Consider the following 19,372-nt stretch of genomic DNA (forward strand, 5'->3'; position numbering starts at 1 on the left):
ATGAGTTGTTTCTGTATTACGGTGTGTTACTCCATGAGTTGTTTCTGTATTACGGTGTGTTACTCCATAAGTTGTTTCTGTATTACGGTGTGTTACTACATGAGTTGTTTCTGTATTACGGTGTGTTACTCCATGAGTTGTTTCTGTATTACGGTGTGTTACTCCATACTGTTGTTTCTGTATTACGGTGTGTTACTCCATGAGTTGTTTCTGTATTACGGTGTGTTACTCCATGAGTTGTTTCTGTATTACGGTGTGTTACATGAGTTGTTTCTGTATTACGGTGTGTTACTCCATGAGTTGTTTCTGTATTACGGTGTGTTACTCCATGAGTTGTTTCTGTATTACGGTGTGTTACTCCATGAGTTGTTGTTTCTGTACTTAGTTGTTTCTGGTGTGAGTTGTTGTTTCTGTATTACGGTGTGTTACTCCATGAGTTGTTTCTGTATTACGGTGTGTTACTCCATGAGTTGTTTCTGTATTACGGTGTGTTACTCCATGAGTTGTTTCTGTATTACGGTGTGTTACTCCATGAGTTGTTTCTGTATTACGGTGTGTTACTCCATGTATTACGGTTGTTTTCTGTTTCTGTATTACGGTGTGTTACTCCAGTTGTTTCTGTATTACGGTGTGTTACTCCATGAGTTGTTTCTGTATTACGGTGTGTTACTCCATGAGTTGTTTCTGTATTACGGTGTGTTACTCCATGAGTTGTTTCTGTATTACGGTGTGTTACTCCATGAGTTGTTTCTGTATTACGGTGTGTTACTCCATGAGTTGTTTCTGTATTACGGTGTGTTACGGTGTGTTACTCCATGAGTTGTTTCTGTATTACGGTGTGTTAGTTGTTTCTGTATTACGGTGTGTTACTCCATGAGTTGTTTCTGTATTACGGTGTGTTACTCCACTCCATGAGTTGTTTCTGTATTACGGTGTGTTACTCCATGAGTTGTTTCTGTATTACGGTGTGTTACTCCATGAGTTGTTTCTGTTGTTTCTGTATTACGGTGTGTTACTCCATGAGTTGTTTCTGTATTACGGTGTGTTACTCCATGAGTTGTTTCTGTATTACGGTGTGTTACTCCATGAGTTGTTTCTGTTTCGGTGTGTTACTCCATACGGTGTGTTACTCCATGAGTTGTTTCTGTATTACGGTGTGTTACTCCATGAGTTGTTTCTGTATTACGGTGTGTTACTCCATGAGTTGTTTCTGTATTACGGTGTGTTACTCCATAGTTGTTTCTGTTATTGGTGGTGTGTTACTCCATGAGTTGTTTCTGTATTACGGTGTGTTACTCCATGAGTTGTTTCTGTATTACGGTGTGTTACTCCATGAGTTGTTTCTGTATTACGGTGTGTTACTCCATGAGTTGTTTCTGAGTTGTTTCTGTATTACGGTGTGTTACTCCATGAGTTGTTGTTTCTGTTACTCCATGAGTTGTTTCTGTATTACGGTGTGTTACTCCATGAGTTGTTTCTGTATTACGGTGTGTTACTCCATGAGTTGTTTCTGTGTTACTTACGGTGTGTTACTCCATGAGTTGTTTCTGTATTACGGTGTGTTACTCCATGAGTTGTTTCTGTATTACGGTGTGTTACTCCATGAGTTGTTTCTGTATTACGGTGTGTTACTCCATGAGTTGTTTCTGTATTACGGTGTGTTACTCCATGAGTTGTTTCTGTATTACGGTGTGTTACTCCATGAGTTGTTTCTGTATTACGGTGTGTTACTTACTACGGTGTGTTACTGAGTTGTTTCTGTATTACGGTGTGTTACTCCATGAGTTGTTTCTGTATTACGGTGTGTTACTCCATGAGTTGTTTCTGTATTACGGTGTGTTACTCCATAGTTGTTTCTGTATTACGGTGTGTTACTCCATGAGTTGTTTCTGTGTTACGGTGTGTTGAGTTGTTTCTGTATTACGGTGTGTTCCTGTATTACGGTGTGTTACTCCATGAGTTGTTTCTGTATTACGGTGTGTTACTCCATGAGTTGTTTCTGTATTACGGTGTGTTGAGTTGTTTCTGTATTACGTATTACGGTGTGTTACTCCATGAGTTGTTTCTGTATTACGGTGTGTTACTCCATCTGTATTAGTTGTTTCTGTATTACGGTGTGTTACTCCATGAGTTGTTTCTGTATTACGGTGTGTTACTCCATGAGTTGTTTCTGTATTACGGTGTGTTACTCCATGAGTTGTTTCTGTATTACGGTGTGTTACTCCGTGAGTTGTTTCTGTATTACGGTGTGTTACTCCATGAGTTGTTTCTGTATTACGGTGTGTTACTCCATGAGTTGTTTCTGTATTACGGTGTGTTACTCCATGAGTTGTTTCTGTATTACGGTGTGTTACTCCATGAGTTGTTTCTGTATTACGGTGTGTTACTCCATGAGTTGTTTCTGTATTACGGTGTGTTACTCCATGAGTTGTTTCTGTATTACGGTGTGTTACTCCATGAGTTGTTTCTGTATTACGGTGTGTTACTCCATGAGTTGTTTCTGTATTACGGTGTGTTACTCCATACGTTGTTTCTGTATTATGGTGTGTTACTCCATGAGTTGTTTCTGGTGTGTTACTCCATGAGTTGTTTCTGTATTACGGTGTGTTACTCCATATGAGTTGTTTCTGTATTACGGTGTGTTACTCTGTATTATGAGTTGTTTCTGTATTACGGTGTGTTACTCCGTGAGTTGTTTCTGTATACGGTGTGTTACTCCATGAGTTGTTTCTGTATTACGGTGTGTTACTCCGTGAGTTGTTTCTGTATTACGGTGTGTTACTCCTTGAGTTGTTTCTGTATTACGGTGTGTTACTCCGTGAGTTGTTTCTGTATTACGGTGTGTTACTCCTTGAGTTGTTTCTGTATTACGGTGTGTTACTCCATAGTTGTTTCTGTATTACGGTGTGTTACTCCATGAGTTGTTTCTGTATTACGGTGTGTTGTTACGGTGTATTAGTTGTTTCTGTATTACGGTGTGTTACTCCATGAGTTGTTTCTGTATTACGGTGTGTTACTCCATAGTTGTTGTTTCTGTATTACGGTGTGTTACTCCATACGTTGTTTCTGTATTACGGTGTGTTACTCCATGAGTTGTTTCTGTATTACGGTGTGTTACTTCATGAGTTGTTTCTGTATTACGGTGTGTTACTCCATGAGTTGTTTCTGTATTACGGTGTGTTACTCCATGAGTTGTTTCTGTATTACGGTGTGTTACTCCATGAGTTGTTTCTGTATTACGGTGTGTTACTCCATGAGTTGTTTCTGTATTACGGTGTGTTACTCCATGAGTTGTTTCTGTATTACGGTGTGTTACTCCATGAGTTGTTTCTGTATTACGGTGTGTTACATGAGTTGTTTCTGTATTACGGTGTGTTACTCCATGAGTTGTTTCTGTATTACGGTGTGTTACTCATGAGTTGTTTCATTACGGTTGTTTCTGTATTACGGTGTGTTACTCCATAGTTGTTTCTGTATTACGGTGTGTTACATGAGTTGTTTCTGTATTACGGTGTGTTACTCCATGAGTTGTTGTTTCTGTATTACGGTGTGTTACTCCATAGTTGTTTCTGTATTACGGTGTGTTACTCCATAGTTGTTTCTGTATTACGGTGTGTTACTCCATGAGTTGTTTCTGTATTACGGTGTGTTACTCCATGAGTTGTTTCTGTATTACGGTGTGTTACTCCATGAGTTGTTTCTGTATTACGGTGTGTTACTCCATGAGTTGTTTCTGTATTACGGTTGTTTCTGTATTACGGTGTGTTACTCCATGAGTTGTTTCTGTATTACGGTGTGTTACTCCATACGTTGTTTCTGTATTACGGTGTGTGTTGTTTCTCCATTACGGTTGTTACTCATGTTGTTTCTGTATTACGGTGTTACTCCATACGTTGTTTCTGTATTACGGTGTGTTACTCCATGTATTACGTTGTTTTCTGTATTACGGTGTGTTACTCCATGAGTTGTTGTTTCATACGGTTGTTTTCTGTATTACGGTGTGTTACTCCATTACGGTGTGTTACTCCATGAGTTGTTTCTGTGTTACTCCATGAGTTGTTTCTGTATTACGGTGTGTTACTCCATGAGTTGTTTCTGTATTACGGTGTGTTACTCCGTGAGTTGTTTCTGTATTACGGTGTGTTACTCCATGAGTTGTTTCTGTATTACGGTGTGTTACTCCGTTAGTTGTTTCTGTATTACGGTGTGTTACTCCATGAGTTGTTTCTGTATTACGGTGTGTTACTCCATGAGTTGTTTCTGTATTACGGGTTGTTTCATGAGTTGTTTCTGTATTACGGTGTGTTACTCCATGAGTTGTTTCTGTATTACGGTGTGTTACTCCATGAGTTGTTTCTGTATTACGGTGTGTTACTTTATGAGTTGTTTCTGTATTACGGTGTGTTACTCCATGAGTTGTTTCTGTATTACGGTGTGTTACTCCATACGTTGTTTCTGTATTACGGTGTGTTACTCCATATGTTGTTTCTGTGTTATGGTGTGTTACTCCATGAGTTGTTTCTGTGTTACGGTGTGTTACTCCATACGTTGTTTCTGTATTACAGATGGAGTGATACAGCTGTGACTAGAACGAGGAAAGACAGATGGAGTGATACAGCTGTGACAAGAGCCAGGAAAGACAGATGGAGTGATACAGCTGTGACTAGAGGCAGGAGATTCAGATGGAGTTATACAGCTGTGACTAGAGCCAGGAGAGACAGATGGAGTGATACAGCTGTGACTAGAGCCAGGAAATACAGATGGAATGATACAGCTGTGACTAGAGCCAGGAGATACAGATGGAGTGATACAGCTGTGACTAGAACGAGGAGAGATAGATGGAGTGATACAGCTGTGACTAGAGCCGGGAGAGACAGATGGAATGATACAGCTGTGACTAGAGACAGGAGAGATAGATGGAAGGATACAGCTGTGACTAGAGCCAGGAGATACAGATGAAAGGATACAGCTGTGACTAGAGCCAGGAGGTACAGATAGAAGGATACAGCTGTGACTAGAGCCAGGAGATACAGATGGAAGGATACAGCTGTGACTAGAGCCACGAGAGACAGATGGAGTGATACAGCGGTGACTAGAGCCAGGAGAGACAGATGGAGTGATACAGCTGTGACTAGAGCTAGGAGATACAGATGGAAGGATACAGCTCTGACTAGAGGCAGGAGATATAGATGGAAGGATACAGCTGTGACTAGAGCCAGGAGATACGGATGGAGGGATACAGCTGTGACTAGAGCCAGGGGATACAGATGGAGTGATACAGCTGTGACTATAGCCAGGAAAGATTGATGGAGTGATACAGCTGTGACTAGAGCCAGGATAGACAGATAGAGTGGTACAGTAATGACTACAACTAGGAGAGATAGATGGAGTGACACAGCTGTAGCTTGAGCCAGGAGAGATAAATGCAGTGATACAGCTGTGACTTGAGCCAGTAGAGACAGATGGAGTGATACAGTAATGTATATAGCCAGGAGAGACAGATGAAGTGACACAGATGTGACTTGAGCCAGGAGAGACAGATGGGGTGACACAGTAATGACTATAGCCGGGAGAGTAAGATGGAGTGATACAGTGATGACTAGAGCCTGGAGAAACAGATGGAGTGACATAGATGTGACTTGAGCCAGGAGCGACAGATGCAGTGACACAGTATTGACTATAGCCAGGACAGTAAGAAGCAGTGATACAGTAATGACTAGAGCCAAGAGAGAAAGATGGAGTGACACAGCTGTAACTCTCAAATATGAAGTGTTGCCACAGCTGTTCCGAATCTTTTCTTTGTAGTTCTCTGAGTTTAAAGTTGTAATTTCATATTTTTAAATGCGTTATTTTGTTTTACTCTTGTTGAAAATTCAAAGTCTATATTTCTCTGAACATCACGATATAAATCACTATAGAAACCCGGTTTCTAGTGTTGTAAGTCAGAACATTACGTGGCTCTGAAAACATTAAAACACAAACAATGATTTCATAACTAGATGTTGTTGAAAGACTAAACTAAAATCTAACGAACTGATTTATCGTTCTATACACTAAATGGTGGAATGATTTATAAGGGAATCCTACGTATGAGAAAACTCAGCACACCATATATATTATATAGTAGTTCTTCTTGTTGAGGCACTGTTTACATAATTTTTCCCTCTAGAGGGCACTGTTAACATAGTTTCTCCCTGTAGAGGTCAATGTTAACATAGTTTCTACCTATAGAAGGCACTGTTAGGAAGGGCCAGATTACTTGTTTGTTTTTTAGCAAAGCTATCGGGCTATCTGCTGTATTCACTGCAGAGAATCGAACTTCGGATTTTAGTGTTGTAATTTTTCAAGTCCTTACGAAGAAACAGTAGGTCAGCATTAAAATAGAGTCTATTGATTATATTGAAATGACACGACCCCCACATATAAGAAAAGGAATTATGGTGGAAACCGAATCTATTAGAAGCCCGACGACACGTTACAAAGGGTTTTAATTTATTTATATTTTGAACACTGGTCCATTATAAAGTTAATCTAATCTTTCAATTCATTACCCGACAAAGTTCGGAGGTTTTAACTTTTATTGTAACCCGAAGAGAAACATTTGACGTAGCAGAGTTGAAAGTCACTTAATAATATAATTTATAGAATGAGTAACTTGATAAAGAACCCTCCCGAACTCGGTTGTTTACCTGACAGTTGCTTCAAGTCTTTGGGTTCAGCGAACTTCACAAGAGACTACTGTAGTGACAGCGTCGCCAACAGAAGTGATGCCCAGTGGTAGGATTCAAAAATTTTAAGAAGGGGTTCTCTCAAGGGAAGGCCTCAATAATAACGGGTTCTCTTACTTTTCCGGAAGTCTATACTGATACATCATTTGAAAAGGAAAATAATGGAAAAAGTGCTTTAAAATCTTTTATTTATTTCATTTTAAAAATTTCCAAATAGTCAATTGATTCTCATCATATTTGTCCGTTTTTTTCTGTTTCACTCTATTATCATCTGCACTGTGATTATTGCGAAGCCATGTTTTAACAAAAGGAGTAGCATCCCATAAATCGAAAGGAAGGCCAATAAGATTAATCGTCAATAGGTTTCTGACATTTTCTACTGTGAGGCGGCTTCTTTTATCTGAGTATATAATATTCATTCTTGAAAACCCTCTTTCTGCCTCTGCAGAACTGATGGCAATCGTATTCATAATGGTTTTCGCCTTTTGTATACTCTCAGGAATTACAGGATTATTAAAATCTTTCAGGACATTTTCCACATAATCACGAAAATCATTAATGGGAATGTTGTGATGAAATATTTTACAGAAGCCATTCAACTTTTCTTCCGCAGCTTTCCATGGGACAACAATTTCCTGAATATTCCAAGTATTTGGTTCCAGCAAGTTCAGCAATTCATGAAGTTTGTTGTCAGCTTCCCGGTCATTGTTCTTGGATATTAAATGATCGCAGTCCATCAGCCTTTTTTTCATATTTTCGATTATTACATCAAGTAAATTGTTACGAGGAAGTCTAACAAATCTATTATTTTTGATAAAATGGATATCCTTAAATTCATCAGAAGAAATTCTATCGTCGATTTCTTTTTCAAATGTTCCAATACCTTCTTTCAGTATTTCAAAAGCCTTAATAGATCTCTTTATCAGTTTCTCAGCTCTTGACAAGGTTAAACATCTAGCTTGAAGGGCATCAGAAAGTAAAGAAATTTCTGTCAGTATATCTATCATCAGTGCCAAGTCATGAAAGAAATATGAATTGCCAAGACGCGCAGCCATTCCTGAAAATTTCGTGTCACTAGAGAAATATCTGTACAATGCTGGATAAACACGCCATACAGCAAGTGCAGATCTCAAACTGCAAGCAGCCCATCTTGGTCCCAAAACTCTTCCTATCTTCAGAATTTGATGGCCAAGTTCTTCTGAAATTTTGAAAAGGTCCATTTGGTTTTTGTTTGATTGGTGAAAGATTGTGTAGATTTTATCCATGAATATTTTGAAGTGATTCACTTGTTCTACTTCTCTGACAGAATCATCCAAAATAAGTTGTAATCGATGATTTAGGCAATGCCAAATGATAATATTGGGGAAATTGCTTTTAAATCGAGCGCCCACTCCAGAATTACGGCCAAGCATTACGTTTGCCCCATCTGAACAGAAAGCAATCAAATTAGTTTTCAAATATTCATTATCGAATCCGGCACGGTGCAAACTGTTCAACAATGAAAGTGTGGCTATCTACTTTATCTATTATCTGTGGTGCTGAGCTCCGGAGACAGTTTCCAGATAAGCCTTCTGTCACCCCACAACATCTGGGGAAAATTTGTCATGGAATGCTTTTCACTCTGAAGAAACTGCAAGCCGCCCCAGCCGACAGAAATCGGCCTGACGTGAAGGCTGAAAGGAAAGACTATGCCCTGTGGTTCATGGAGACAGCACTTCGCGCACCCCGTGTCATCTACATCTACGAGATGGGGTTCAACGTATGGACAATTAAGAAACTGACTGCATTCACTTGACGAACTTTGTCAATAATACGGTCTGTGATTTACTCATTAAATCTTTCTTGTCGAAATGTGTGATGAAGTGTGACGCAATCAGTTTCCACGACATCAACAATTCGACGGTATAATTGAAGCCATCAACGGGTTCGCTAAGCTCAAAAATTTTTAAGAACGGGTTCGCGCGAACCCCTGCGAACCCCCTGAATCCCACCACTGGTGATGCCTGTCAGTTTCAGAGTTGTGAATAGCGGCCTCTTTGAAATGGTGACGACACCAACTGCAAGACGATGATCGCCCAAGTTAAAGAATTATTCCCAGGGGCGTTTGTACGTCAAGAAAACAAACTGTGTGGTTAAATAGAACTTCTCTGGTTGCCCGCCGGAGGTTCTGCTGGTGAGAAAGATAAGATATAAGCACTTCACGGTTTTCCGCTCAGTTTTTAAAAGGCCTCTTTAAAATGGGTCTAAAGCGGACATTGAAATGTTAACGGTAAAAAGGTTTGAAGATAATATTGGATAATTTTGTTTATATAAATTAACTTTTAAATATTCACGCCCTACGTCATCAAAATGAAGTGTGCTCAAATTTTTTAACTCCTGATGAATTTCTAATGGTGAACCGTTGGCTCAAAGATATAAACACACGTACATAATTTACGAAGAATAAAATGTACTTTGTTTTCTTGTGTCCATGTTCTTGTTTTAGTTATTGGTGCAGAGCTACATATATTCTATTTGCACTAGCAATCCCTGATTTTGAACTGAGAAATTAAAGGGCGAAACAATCCTCCGCCAACCACCGGGCTACCCTTATCGAATAGTGGAATTTAAGCCACAGCTCCGAACGGCAACGGAACACAACCCGAGTCGTAATTTTAAACAGAATTTACTAACTGTGTTGATTATTCAGTCATCATAAAATTTCTGTAACTAAAAACGCGATATATTTATTTAACACCGAACTTCCAAATAAACCATTTATTTAACAAATGTTGGTTGTAGCTTAGCTGTAGGAAGGGGGAAGGAGATTGGTTTGTTTGAATTTCGCCCCCCCCCCGAAAAAAAAAACTACACTTGTTAGCCAACCCTAATTTATCAGTAGAAGACTAGAGAAAAGGCAGCTAGCATTACCACCCACCGCCAACTCTAGAGGCACTCTTTTTGCCAATGAATTTAGAAACACACGGTTATTAAACAGGACATTGAGAAACAAATGGTGATAAAACAGAATATTTAGAAATGCACGCTGTATAATGAATCACACTTAAGAACGTTTTGAGTCTCATGTGAAAAGACGTTAGTTTTACTTTAAAGTAATGTGGTATTGTTATTTTTACAGTTCTGGACACACACACACTAACGTCATTTTGTAGCCTTGACGTTGGTCAGTTAGTACTGAAATAACTACTGCTTTTCTCACAACTAAACTTAGTTAAGTTGCAGCACATAACCCTTTATTATCTTTATTGCCTTGTCCTGTTTAAAATGTTCCAGCTGTTAATTTTACTCACGAACATCTACGCAAAAACGTGCCATTCAATGCTCGTGCAAGATCACGTTCTTCAAACTTGAAAAGATACTTAACGCGTTTAACTGGTGGTAAATTCAGAAAAACAACAACATGTATTTAAAAACTATTAAATTATAATAAAATCTTCATACGTCACGTAGCAAAGTTTCACTTTAAAAGTCGTGGAGACAACTGTCTACTGTTTTATCGACACGAAACGTTTCTTTGATTTAAATATTTTCGCTTATGATCGTTACTTTAAAACCTTTGCGAAAATGGATAGTTTTTATACAGGTTTTCATAAATTTGTTTATTATAAATATCTAGGTGTCGCTGTGAATATCACAGAAAAATATTCAACTTTTGTTGTTAAAACCAAAACAACTTTTATAAAGTTGAAATTCGTAGTCATGTTATCTAAATAATGAATTATTTCAATACATAATAGAAAGAAGAAATAAAAACAGGTCTAATTAACGAAAAGAAAAAGCTATTTAAATATAATGAGGTTTTGAAACTTACTGAATATATCTATTAGTTCAATAAAATTAGGTAAGGAACAGAAATGATAGCTATATAATAAATTATGATTCCTAGATTTGTTTGTTTCAAGTTAGCCACATAGCTATACAATGGGCTATCTGTACTCTGCCCATTACTGGCATCGAAACCCGGTTTCTAGTCACTGGGAGGGAGCTATGAAACCTAAATACGAAAAGTTAGCTTTAGTTAATGTTCGAATAGAACACTGTTTGAATTACAACACGGCCTGAGTCTTTAGTCTATCTGACAACACAGCCCTGGTTCTTTATGTACATTATAAGGGTGACAGCCAATCCCACAATTGTGTTAAACGTAGCCACTTCATGAGTGGTTGGTAGTTTAGAGTTCGGGTCAGATAAGCCTGATTGGCTGTTTAAACCATTAGGTATAAACGTATAAAACAATAATGTGTGATTATTCTGAGATTAGACGCGATTTACTGATAGACTGTCTGACCACCTAATGTTGCGGTTCAGACAAAGTTTAATTTTAAACGTACAACATGAGAATGCTCACTGTACTCGAAACAATGAGGTACATTCTCCATGTACGAAACGGTTCCAGGCAACTTTTCAGTAGACAAAGGCAAAGTGAGAACATGTAGATGACATTACGGGTAAGTCTACGGCAGCCCTTCGAAGGTGAAGTCTTCTTTTAAGGGATATTAATTAGAACTTCTATGATGATACGTGACTCAGAAATACAATAACAATGCTAATGCTTTGCAGCCGGTTCCATATAACAACCTACTCGTCTAGTAATTGATTTATCCAAACAATAGACTATCGTCTTTACTTAGTTTAGAATTATTAAACTCTTACGTTAGACATTATTAAAATGATATGTCGATCAAAGCTGGTGTTACACAGCTCATGCTGTTAGAAACAGTAAACACTAGTTATATGAAACTAAGTTATTGTTCGTTTTGAACTTTGTGTAACAAACTCAAACACTTATTTAAAACTTAACCAGTAAAACTAACGATGTGTCTAAGCTAGGTGAAATAAACTTATTGTTCGTTTTGAACTTGGAGTAAGAAATTCAGATAACAGATTTAAACCTTAACCAGTAAAACTAGCAATGTGTCTGAAAAAAAACACACATATATCAAAGAAGTAGGCTGGTGGGCGATACGTTTACGGACCTAATAGTGATAAAACCTGGTGTTCAATCCCTGGAGTAGACAATACAGCCTATTACACAGCTCCTCCTCAATACATTTAATGTAAAGCTAATTTAATTTGGCACAGTGCATTGTAATTATTCCATTTTCCATTAACTCGCAACTAACTGGATAGGCATCGCTTACTGGATAGGCATCGCTAACTGGATAGGCATCACTAACTTGATAGGCATCACTAACTGGATAGGCATCGTTTACTGGAGAGGCATCGCTAACTGGATAGACATCACTAACTGGATAGGCATCTCTAATTGGATAAGCATCACTAACTGGTTAGGCATCACTAACTGGTATGAATCACTAACTGGTATGAATCACTACAGGATAGGCATCGCTTACTGGATAGGCATCGCTAACTGGATAGGCATCACTAATTGGATTGGCATCGCTTACTGGATAGGTATCGATTACTGGATAGGGATCGCTAACTGGATAGGCATCACTTTTTTCCCATTTATGCCATCAAACATGCCTTTCGTTTTGTGTGTGTAGTTTTCTTATACCCAAACCACATCCGTAGACTTACATCTGTCCCAGTGGAGGACTTTTCTGTAGACTTACATCTGTCCCAGTGGAGGACTTTTCTGTAAACGTACAGCTGTCCCAGTGGAGGACTTTTCTGTAGAATTACAGCTGTCCTAGTGGAGGACTTTTCTGTAAACTTACAGCTGTCCCAGTGGAGGACTTTTCTGTAAACGTACAGCTGTCCCAGTGGAGGACTTTTCTGTAGAATTACAGCTGTTCTAGTGGAGGACTTTTCTGTAGACTTACAGCTGTTCTAGTGGAGGACTTTTCTGTAGAGTTACAGCTGTCTTAGTGGAGGACTTTTCTGTAGACTTACAGCTGTCCTAGTGGAGGACCTTTCTGTAGACTTACAGCTGTCCTAGTAGAGAACTTTTCTGTAGACTTACAGCTGTCCTAGTGTAGGACTTTTCTGTAGACTTACAGCTGTCCTGTGGAGGACTTTTTTGTATAATTACAGCTGTCCTAGTGGAGGACTTTTCTGTAGACTTACAGCTGTCCTAGTGGAGGACTTTTTTGTAGACTTAGAGCTGTCCTAATGGAGGACTTTTCTGTAGAGTTACAGCTGTCCCAGTGGAGGACTTTTCATTTTATTCGTGCTCTGCCACTCGAGATGACTGAGAAACAAGCAAGCAACGTGTTTACGTGACGTAGTACGTGAAAAGGTCACATTATGCAGTAATAAGAGTTGCTGTTATGATCATTTATAATGCTTGTGAAACAACTGTCTCTCAGAAATGATTTTTCCACGTGTACATTTTGTATTTTGTAAATAAAACGATTTCTACAAAACTTTCTGTTGTGCGTTTCTTCGTAAGTGGTTCTAAGAAACTTGATAACACCAACTTCACTTTCAATATTTTTTGAAGAGCTAACACGTGTTAAAAACTAACCAAACGAAATTAACTAGTAGAGAGTCCAACAGTCCAATAGTCCATGTAGTAAGTACTAAGTCCTTATTTATTTTTGGCATAGCAGGTGGTTATTATGTTATTCGATTCGCACTACGATGGTCGCAGATTTGAGTCCTCGTTCTACCAAACATACTCGCCCTTTCATAGGTGTTATAATGTCACTGTCAATCCCACTATTCATTTGCAAAAAAAAAATAGCCCAATAGTTGGAGGTGGGTGGTGATAACTAGCTACCTTCCCTCTAGTTTTACACTGCTAAATTAGGGACGGATACCGCAGATAGTCCTCGTGTAGCTTTGCGCGAAATTCAAAAACAAACCCTTTTTTACACTTCTTCTGAAAACGCATACACATTCCAAAGATTGAGATAAAGAAATGTGACCCGATAACTGATAAACTGTAAAATTCAACGTTTTGTTTTCATATGCAGAATTATACTGGACATATTCCATGTCTCATGGAATATTCTATCGTGCTGTTTCTTTTTAAAACACCTGCTTCAGTTGCCATAAATATTTTCACATAATAAACAAAATTTAGTTGACCTTGTCAGGTATAGACAGGGCGTGGCACAATGCTAGTAGTAAATATGGCGTTGGACAAGGTCCCTTGATCTGTGCCCTTATCGAGAGTTTCAACTTTTAAGACCAGAGAGCAGTAACCACAGACATACGTATTGGATTATGTCATGTCTAACTCTACAATTTCGTTTACAGTTGATAAAAAACAATAACATGTCCAAAACTATACAATTAGAGGATCCATTCAAGATGATAGCATCCATAGGAGAAAGGCGCCGTCTTTAATATCTGCTGAAAGAAAAGTCATAATTGGAGAGTTCTAACAATATTCAAGATGGCACAGCACACACAATGAACACTCAAGCTAGTGGGAAGAGACACAATGTTTAGACGAATAAAAGATAATTAAATTGTTAGGAGCTGTCATTGTAGGAAAAATCGAAAGAGTTATCACGTGACCTATTGACATGGTCAAGTTGACACAACGTTATCTGATTAACATCAAAAGGAAAAGGTAAAAGGTTTAAAGGACTTGGACTAGTTTAACTCCATAACAACTGTTAACTTACCCAAATCGTCAGGGAAACATAGCGTCATATATCAACTCCGTCAGGGAAACATAATGTCATAGATCAAGTCTATCAGTGAAACATAGTTTCGAACATCAGCTTATAATTCTACTGATAAAGTTTATAAAACCATTTAACATTTAAATAACGCTTTTAAATTAATATCACCATCAGAAGACACTCGGTGGTAACAAAATAATGGCACAACCAAATGGACATTCAGTAATTAATACAATATAATTCATTTACTTACGTACTCAGTAAAATAACTGTAGCTGATTCTTCGCTATTAAACTTATACAACTTAGATAAATATAATTTTGAAAGTTTGGAGACTTTCTCTTTTTGCGAAATGTTAAAAGTTGTGTTTACGTCGAACTGATTTCTTGTTTTCGAATTGAAAATCTCGCCACCGATCAAACTTACTGAACAATAAAAACACGGCGAGTTCAGCTATAACATGGGAAAATTGAATGTTTGATGTTATTTTAAATGTAATAAACATATAAAAGTAAACTGCACTGCAAAAAATAACCAATATTTAATATGGCGCCAATCACCCTAGCAGTGAATATAGAAACAAGATATTGTTATCAAAGCAAACAGTGTAAAATAAAGCAGTTATTTATATGTTTATGCTTGTTATGTGTTATCATCTTTGTGTGTTGATTGTGTGTTTATTTTAGTGCTTATATCTGTGATTATTTTATAGGTGACTTATACGTTTACTATGTTTTAATTTTCTTTGCCTATGTTTGTGTTATATGTGGATAATTTTGTGTTTATTTTGTAAGTGGTGTGTTCTCACTGTCTTTATCATGTGTTCAGTTTTTGTGCTTATATCTGTTTTGTTTGTCTTGCGTGTTTACTGTTATGTTTTCTGTATGTTGCTTCCCGTTTCTTTATATGTTTAATCATGGGTTGAGTTTAGGACGTTTAATATCCTATCCTCAGTGTCTTATTCTACTTTAACTGACAATTAAAGGGGTCGTATCATTAGTGCAGAAATGACTATTTTCTCCTTAAATATAATTTCCACTGTAACTGACAGAGGAAACAAGTTAAAACCAGCAACTTTCACTAGGACGACCCCCATAAATCTGTTTTAGCACAAAGTAACGAAATAAGCTATCTTCGCTCCGTCCACCACGTGGACTCGACTATTAGATTTTAATGTTGTAGCTCCATAAACCTAACGCTAGCCCACGGAAGGAACGTACATTTGTTGTTTCGTGGATGTACAATGAAACAAAGTACATCCACAGTTCAAGCCACGCCCAACTCCATCGTCATAGACCAAGGTAATTAGAAAACAGAGCATAAAATGACGTTGCAACTAGTCACGTGCAGTTAGTCATTAAGGTTACATTTTCAGTGTAAAACAACAGTTGCAAACCAACTTTAATTGTTTATTACTTTCTTTTGCCACCAGGTTTTTGATTGGTTTTGTTTTCGTTTTTTTTAATTTCGCGCAAAGCTACTCGAGGGTTATCTGTGCTAGCCGTCCCTAATTTATCAGTGTAAGACAAGAGGGAAGGCAGCTAGTCATCACCACCCACCGCCAACTCTTGAGCTACTCTTTTACCAACGAATAGTGGGATTGATCGTAACATTTTAACGCCCCCACGGCTGAAAAGACGAGCATGTTTGGCGCGACGGGGATGGGAACCCGCGACCAAACAGATTACGAGTCGCACGCCTTAACACGCTTGGCTATGCCGGACCCTCCAGGTTTTTGAAAGAGGCATGCACATCTAGCTATTACACAAATTACACAGAACGACACCGAAAATTAAACAAATATTATATGGCTGGTTGGTGCTCCCGTTAATGAAGCCACGTGATATGAATATATTCAGTTTGTTTTTTGTAATATGGGTGATGATAAAATCAGTTAAAGATTCTCCTCAAGCTAGGTTTCGTTCCAAACCATTTATTTATACACGAAACGTCCATTGTTCTGATAAAGCCTGTCACGTGACGCCAATTAGCTAATGACGTTCGTTCTCAAACTTTTGTTTGTCAGGAACTAACATTAAATGAGACAGTCGGCGAATGTGCTTTTTGTTCGTTTTCTTTTCCACAATTTGGCTCAAAGTTGTCGGTAAATGACCGACCACTCCCAATTTCGGACTGATACATTAAGTGGAAGCCAGTCAGTGACACCCACCGCCAATTTTTGTTAAAAAAACGGCGAGGTTTAACTGTCACTCGTATAGCGCATCTAGGACCACAATATTCTAATCGCGTTTTGTATGTGTTTGTGTGAAAACTGGTCGCGAACCATAAACCATCGGATTCAGTGCCTGAGCTCGCTAAAAACTAGGCCACGCCCGACCAATTGCGGAGATATATCAGTGCTAAAACTGACTAATTAGCAGTATTATTGTGTCCAGCTCACTTGAAAATGACAAAATTACAGACAGCATCATAAAACACTTCGCACGAAGGGTAGAAAATAAAACTCTTCATCTAGTGTCTGTGATTTGATCAATTTTGTATCTATGTAGTTTCACCAGATATTTGAAAAATTAATTACGTGGCAAATCCTAGATCTGAATGCAAATACTTAGATATAATTTTGTGGTCAAGAGGTCAATGGTAATTGAAATTAGTTACTTCGCGTATAAGTGGTAAGAAATCGGCGAGGTTGTAATGTGCCTTTGAACCTTCTAGTAACTGGAAATTACAAACGATTTTCTTTCTAACTTCCCTGAGTGAAAACTCATAAAACTCGATGTTGCAGTAATAATGAAGACATAAGAGTTTGTAAGATCACAAATGTTGGGCAGGGACTGGGCGATAGACCCCCGTGAAATAAATGGCGAAGTAAAACTTAGAGTAGAACATAATTTACGATCACATGTGAACAAGCTATTAAAAAACCAAAACAGACCTTCCATTACTTTTAATATGTGATAAAAACTAAGGTACTTATCTATTAATATAGATCAGTCAGTAAGAAAAGAAATATACCGAATATTACCTTGTCGACACTGGTTTTATTTATGTATTTATAAAACGCAGTTAAAACAAAATTTAATGTTTATGTGCCTACAACACCCACCAACAATAAATGTTTTCGTGGTTTAGTGTTGGCCTTCTTTTTACTTTCATATTGTAAGTTACTGTTACTGTTTGTGTTGTGCAGATAATTAAATTTCATACTGTACTCACCAGCAACAATGTTTGTACATTGCCGTACGATCAGCTGTCACATGTGACATAATCACTGTTTCAGTAGCTTTTTGTGTACACTGTCTAAAGTTTGTTTTCCTATCTATAAGTAATCATTAGAATATGCATGTTTAAATGTTCATCTAATCTGTAACATTTTCACAACGAACCAGAAATGTTTATCCAATTTGTAACCTTTTCACAACGAACCAGAAATGTTTATCCAATTTGTAACCTTTTCACAACGAACCAGAAATGTTTATCTAATCTGTAACCCTCTTCACCACAAAACATAAATGCTTATCTTCTCTGTAACCCTCTTCACGACGAAACATAAATGTTTATCTAATCTGTAACCTCTTCACAACGAACCATAAATTGTTATCCAATCAATAACCTTTTCACAAAGCACCATAAATTGTTATGCAATCTGTCATCTTTTCACAGAGCACCATAAATTGTTATCCGATCTGTAACCTTTTCACAAAGCACCATAAATTGTTATCCAATCTGTACCCTTTTCACAAAGCACCATAAATTATTATCCAATCTGTCATCTTTTCACAAAGCACCATAAATTGTTATCCAAACTGTAACCTTTTCACAAAGCACCATAAATTGTTATCCAATCTGTAACCTTTTCACAAAGCACCATAAATTGTTATCCAATCTGCGACCTTTTCACAAAGCACCATAAATTGTTATCCAATCTGTAACCTTTTCAGGAGTCCCCATTACACGTGAAAGGTCACCGCTAGACTCAGGACAACAAACAGACAAAATATGTAATTAGTGGTACTGATTTACCATAATTTCCACCATGCTTTTGTGTTACGTTCTTTAAAAATATGTTTAACTTTGAAACTTTAAATATTAGGTTACAATTAATGCTTACGTTTCTTATTTAAGACATACTTTATCAAATTAAAATTGGGACTGCTCGTTGATATGTTAGTTATGACCTTAGAATTGCACGTTGATTCTGTTATTCTGAAATTTGCACACAGTCTCACAATTAGCCGTCCTTGCAGTAATAGTCTCATTTTTCGTACCTAAAATCAGTAAGTGGCCGAAAACAATTAAAATAATTTTAAATGTAATGTATTCTTCAGTAGTTATTACTGTTTCCAAATCTTGGCCCTTAGGAATGTGTTATGATTCACCCCAATTTCAAACTACTGACAACAGGAATGACTATCCGCCTATATGTGGACTTTGATTGACCACGAAGCAAAGAACTGAATTGACTGTCACTCTTGTATTCAGATGCACCTGGAGCTGAAGTGTGTTACGTATTTAGTGAAATTACAACGCGAACCTTAATAATGCCGACTGAAGACTAGCATGAAAACTCTGAATTGATTGATATAGTTTTAAGAAACAATCGATTAAAATAAATTATTTACATATATTTAATTATTTTTTCAAAAGATTAGTAACTATACATTTTTAATCTCGGAGAAAGAAAGAGACATTTTATGGATAACAGATACAGTATGTCTCATTGATAAGAAATTTTAAGTGATTCATTTATATGTGTATATATAATGTAGGTTAGGCTCAAATTGATATACTGAACACCAATGCAAGATAATTATTCAATAACAAATAAAAATGTTAAATTATTAAAGACTTTTTAGTGTAACCAAGATAGTTTTAATTAATTTAGCTAAAATAAAGTCGAACAAATAATTTTCACGAGTGTAATATGAGCTCCTAAACAATTGTTGTAGTTTTGTTTTAATAACATTGAACGAACTAACATAGTGAAAAACTATTCAATATTTAGTTTTATATTTCCATTTCTTAAAAAAAACATGGAACAAAGAAGCGAAATTTTGTTTTATTTTATATTTATTTGCTTATTATATCGAGTTTACACTTTCTACCGCTAGGATTGTACATAGCTGCACAAGATGGTTGAAG

General features: G+C 37.3%; 1 pseudogene; it reads right to left on the bottom strand.

Moving 5' to 3' along the window:
* Positions 1-6,791: 6,791 nt before the first annotated feature.
* Positions 6,792-12,129, bottom strand: LOC143232845 (E3 SUMO-protein ligase KIAA1586 pseudogene; annotated as a pseudogene).
* Positions 12,130-19,372: the final 7,243 nt, after the last annotated feature.

This window comes from Tachypleus tridentatus, chromosome 1 (genome assembly GCF_004210375.1).
Source record: "Tachypleus tridentatus isolate NWPU-2018 chromosome 1, ASM421037v1, whole genome shotgun sequence".
Taxonomy (NCBI): Eukaryota; Metazoa; Arthropoda; class Merostomata; order Xiphosura; family Limulidae; genus Tachypleus; species Tachypleus tridentatus.